Source organism: Mixophyes fleayi, chromosome 8 (assembly GCF_038048845.1).
Source record: "Mixophyes fleayi isolate aMixFle1 chromosome 8, aMixFle1.hap1, whole genome shotgun sequence".
Classification (NCBI taxonomy): Eukaryota; Metazoa; Chordata; class Amphibia; order Anura; family Limnodynastidae; genus Mixophyes; species Mixophyes fleayi.
Window position 1 is genome coordinate 10,654,078 of NC_134409.1, and position 6,000 is coordinate 10,660,077.

Below are 6,000 nucleotides of genomic sequence, written 5' to 3' on the forward strand. Positions count from 1 at the left end.
GACAGGCAGAACCTGACTTTTAAGATCTCCTGCCAAAAGGTTATTGTGTTTTCAGTAAAGTTTAAAGGCCAGAACAAGTTTCAGCAACCAACCTTTTCCTGAGCTAATGACATGGATCCTCAAGGTAAATGAACAGATACAAGGAATAGGGTTGTTCTAGATCAAAGATTATTAATTTATGGATTAAGGCCCCAAAAAAGGTTACTAGCGTATTTGGCGTGGGTACTTACGAATTTACTACCCATACTTCCGAACTGCCTCGGTTTAGGCAGGACAGCCCTGAGTGTGGTGCAGCCTTTTCGACAGTGCACACATGCGTTCTCTGTTTGCCCAGTGCCAATGTTGGAAGGTAAGATTACCATCTAATATACCAATCAGTATTTAATGTTACTATTTTCACAAGTCCCCAGTTTCCTATATATTTTATCTCATGCAATAGTATACTGAATTTGAAGAAAAAAACATAAAAGTAATTCAAATTTATATTATTATTGAAACATAATGGGTCCAGAGGGTGGTGCATAGACATAATTTGAATACAGTTGAGATGGGTAAAGAACCCCGGCTCTATATACATTACTGTAGTTAAAAGTGACCATAGTTAAAAAATATATAATATTAGCTTTATGGAGATATTTTGGCTATTTGGGGCATATTACCTATCAGGTGGCAGGTAAGGCTATACTGCTCTGACCCGTTCAACAGTGAAGGCATACCTCCCAAACTTCGGATCCACAGGATAAAGGTGTCCGCAGTTGGAGTTGAGGTGTATAGGCAATCTGGCAGTTTGAGGCTCTACGGAGATTTGTTGGTTAAGTGATTGCATGTGGGGTATTGTAGACTGAAACCAATCTTCAACATATGTATTAACAAGCATGCTGCAGGTAGATCATTTCAGTTGTATATGTATGCAATACATTGCACTGTTTGACTTTATATTTGTTATATGATTGTAATATAAAATTTCTCTAGGACACCCTGCACACCATAATGCATCTCAGCAGGTTAATTGTGCATTATGCAATGCACTACATATAAACTGTTCATTTAACTGTGTGGAGTTTATTTAATACATTTCTTTCATGCACGAAGTTCGGCTACAGGGGCCGCATTGAGAAGTATGATTTTTTTTTATTGCTTCTCACAGTAATGGTTAAAAAATTACCTATTGCCTGTATTTATCAAAAATATATCACAGAGGCAGCTAAACATTACTCATTTGCATCTCTACCCAGAGTGGTAAGCGTTAACTCATCACTTCACCGGTCCAGTCTAAATGATTTTGCACAGAGTGGAAATTGGGACAGCTGTGAGGGTGTATTAGTTCGAATAGTATCATCGAGGATAAGGTAAGCTCTAAAAAAGAGATGGGTTTTTCAGAGAGAGTCTAAAAATTCGAAGCCTGTGGGAAAGCCTGATTGGGTGTGGTAGGGAATGCCATAAGTTCATAACAGCACGGGAGAAGTCTTGTAGGCGGGAGTGGGAGGTGGTTACCAGAAATTAAACAAGGTGCAGGTCAGAGGTAGATCTGACAGGGGGAGTATTTTGGTATGAGATTTGAGATGTATGTAGGGGTGGTGTTGCTGAGGGCTTTGTAGGTAAGGGTGAGTAATTTGAGTTAGATTCTGCTGGACACAGGGAGCCAGTGTAGGGATTTGCAAAGTGGTGCAGCAGATGTGGAGCAGTGAGAGAGGAAGATCAGTCTTGCAGCAACATTAAGGATGTATTGAAGTCAGGATACATGGGTGTGGGGAATGCCAGATAGTAGGGGGTTACAGTAGTCAGTACAAGGAGATGATGAGAGAGTGGATAAGACTTTTGGTAGCATGCTAGGTAAGAAATGGGCGTTTGTTTCAAAGGTGGAGTAGACATTACTGGAAGAGAGTCTGCATGTGAGGAATAAAGCAGAGGGTGGAGTCAAGTGTGACATTAAGGCAGCGGGCTTGGGAGACTTGGGAAATTGTCGTGTTATTGAGGGGAGTTGGTGACTCGGAGGAGGGAAGATGATAAGTTCTGTTTTGGACATGTTGAGCTTTAGGTAGCATTGGGACATCCATGTGGAGGTAGCAGAAAGACAGGAGAGAGGTTAGTGGAAGAGATATACAGATTTGGGGGTCATCAGCGTAGAGGTGGTACTGGAGGCCAAATGAGCGAATTATTTCGCCAAGTGAAGAGATGTACAATGAGAAAAGTAAAGGGCCAAGAACAGAGACTTGTGGGACCCCAACAGATAGTGGGAGTGGAGGGGAGGATGTGCCAGAATTAGAAACACTAAAGGAGCAGTTCGATAGGTAGGAAGTGAACCAGGAAAGAATAGTATTATGAAGGCCAATAGAGTGATGGGTCTGTAGGAGAAGAGGGTGATCAGCAGTATAAAAAGCAGCAGAGAGGTCCAGGAGGATGAGTATGGAGAAATGACCCTTAGACTTTGCAGTAAGTAGATCATTGATCACTTTTGTTAGAGCAGTTTCAGTGGAATGTTGGGGGTGGAACCCTGATTTCAGATGGTTGTAAATGAAGTGAGAGGAAAGTGAGACAGGCGTTTGTACACCAATCGCTCAAGTAGATTGGAGGCAAAGGGGAGAAGAGAAATAGGACAGTAGAGAGAGAGGTTGGATTGAGAGATGGTTTCTTTAGATTTGGTGAGATGAGGGCATGTTTAAAAGACGATGGAAATGTGCCAGTGGAGAGAGGTGTAAGAGGGGAGCTTGAGGTGGGCATGCAGTGGGGGAGAGGGAGTAGAGAAGTTGGGAGGGAATGGGGTCAAAAGGACAGGTTGAAGGGTGAGATGATGAGATGAGTGCAGAGACTTCGTCTTTAGTTACTGCATTGAGGGTGGATTGGGGAGTGTAGGTGAAGGTGGGTGGTGTGTGATGTTTGGCATGAGGAGATATCTTGTCAAATGGTGTAGAATTTGTCTTTGAAATAGGTGGCAAAATCATGGGCAGTGAGGGAGGAAGGGGATGGGGTGCAGGCGGGCAGAGAAGTGAGTTAAAGATGGCAAATAGGTGATATGGGCTAGAAAACTGGGCGGATATTAGAGATTTGAAGAATGTTTGTTTTGCCAAGGGCAGCGCTGTAAGATGAAAGGATGAATTTATAGTGGAGGAAATCAGTGGCGCTCTGCAGTTTGGGAGCACTCTTGCAGGTAGCGGGTCTGTTTGGTGCGTCATGGTTGGGGTTTGGATCATCGGAGACTATATGTGGTAGCTGGAGCTGCATTGTCTAGGGCTCAAGTGAGTGATTTGTTATAGAAAGAGGCAGCCTGATTAGGGCAGAACAATGCAGTCATAGGAGAAACAGTGGTTTTAGTGAAGATGAGAAGTGGATTGACTTAAGAGTATTTAGGTGTCGCTATGTGTATGTGGATTTACGTGCCGGGGGGAGTGCATGAGGTCAAGGGAGGTTAAAGTAAAGGAGATTGTAGTCGGAGAGTGGGAAGGCCTGGTTGGGGAAACTAGAAATGGAGCATTAGCAGGAGAAGACAAGGTGAAGGGAGTGTCCATCACAGTGGTGAGGTCCACTGGGAGACACCAAAGAAGGAAAGAAATAAGTTTAGTGGCAGAAGAGAGTGGGATTATCATTGGGAATGTTGAAGTCTCTTAGTATGAGAGTAGGCTGTACAAAGCGTAGGGAATAAGTGAGCCAGGCCACAAAGTGTAATTGGGAAACTGGACATGGGGAGCGATAAATGACACCAACATGAAGATGGGGAAGATAGACAAGAAGGATAGTGTGGACATAGAGAACGAGAGATAGGGTTTAGAGGGTCTGACTTAGAAGGTGCAGCTTGGAGAAGCTAGAATGCCCACTGCACCACCTTCTCTGTTTCCGGTTCTGGGAGTATGCCTGAGGGAGAATCCCCCATAGGAGACAATGTTTATTTCAGAATGTTATAATTAGCTCTTTTATATATGGTATCTGGCATTTTCAGTTTAGTAGTCCTTTAAGTATTTTTCACTATAATTACACTTTAATATTAATATTTAAGTATTATATTCTTTCATAATAAGTTGCAAGTGTTTCACTGTAGCGTCAGGGAATATTCAAATCATACTGTTGCAGTTCAGAAAAACACTTAACTAAAATAGTTTATATCACCATGTTTGGATAAAAGATGCAGAGAAGCAACTTTCAAATAAAGAATGTGTAAAAAAAAAGAAATGATGCAGAAGAACACAATAGGAATGCAGATATTTTGCCTGATTCATTGATGCAAAAATCTATTCAGGTTTTTGCAGTTGGCCATCAACACTGGATCTTATTACTTCCATTGTAAATTTAAACTGGTTTGCTGACTGTTTCTTTAACCAAGGGAATGCTGAAGGATAGTAATAGCAATGTAGGTATTTGTAAAAGTATACTACTCACCGTGCATTAAAGGATATTTCTACCCAAGGCCAAGGTTGGATTTATAACAATTTCTGATACTGCAATGTGTTAAGATGAATGATAGAAACACTACATCTTGCTTGCTGTTTGTGAAGAAGAGGAGGGTACAATTAATAAAGATCAAGTTGAATGTATCTTTTTTATGTGCATATAAAATGCTGATAAAATAGATGCATCGACATTATCCAAGGATAGTTCCCAAAAGTTGAATGTGTGCACCTATTTATCCGGCAAATAGCATACTTACCAACTTTGAATAGTTGGTTTCCGGGAGCCTGTCATGGGAGGTGGGCGTGATGGAGACGGGGCTCCAAAAATGTGCGTCCTTTTGGACCCGCCCCCATGATGCAGGATGCGTCATTTGACAGCGGGGGGCGGGGCCAAACACAGCGATTCACTGGGAATCGCGGCGTTTGGGGGCTAATTCTGCCCACTACACTAGGAAGTGGGGCACTTCCTAGTGAAGTGGGCAGATCCAAAATGCGGGAGTCTCCCGGACATTCCGGGAGAGTTGGCATGTATGGCAAATAGGTGGAGTTGCCCAAAACTAAATGCGCTGCACGTTTGCTTATTGTGAAGTTAGTAAATTATTTTAAAGCATTTTTTCAAGGGTCAATATTTTACAATTTTTTTAGATATTTTTATAAATTTTTTTTATAATTATTTGTTTTTGCTGAGTGGCTAAGTCCAAGCCTAGACCTTTAATTCCACAGCACATTCATAAACTGGTTAGCAGTATCACGCAAGTGTATAAGCCCTCAGACTGACTAATTGTAAACGGAATTTGCTGGCGCTATATTAATAAATGTTGATAATGATAACCAGGCGGAACAATATGTTAACCCTTACCGCTCTGGACCAGTAAGGACCTCTGTACGATCTAAATGATACATTATGGCGACCGGTTATTAGACTTATCGCCGGGTATTAATAAACTGACCACTATATGTAATATGAATTTATATGGTCATATAAATAATTGCACCATCTTTAACCACCCATATTATGAACACCTCTGCAGTGTTGTGATCTTGCAGGAAGACATTTATTCAGCAAATTTGATTGCTAAATAGCGAATACATCATCTTCTTATAATAAAGGAAAAATCAGCTCACTAATGTCTTATATGGACCTGGGAAATTTAATTAGTTTCTGCTAAATTGACATAATTCGCACAATGCATTGCATGTAAATGGTATATAATACGTATGCTGGTTAAAAGTTCAGACGTCACCAGCGTTCATTATATACACAGGAGAATAAACATTTTAAGGTTAGGCTCTGTGTGAGCAAAAGGAGCTGTTTGCAATCTCTGCTATTTAGTGAGAACGGGAAATATGGCTTCTATCATGTGAGATGTCATAGTTATTTTGAAATGAATTTTGAATTGATTTAAGAATATTCTGTTATTATATATAGACCTATATGCAAAGTGGGGATGCACAGAGCCCATACTTTAAAGGATAACTCAACCCAAAACCAAATGTTTTGTTTTAGGTGAGGTAATTAAAATAGCACAAGTTAAAAGTAGATATTTTGGCTGTGAGTGAATTATCCTTTAAGATTCTGCCAGATACTGTATTTGGGGGCAGCACAGTGGCTCAGTGG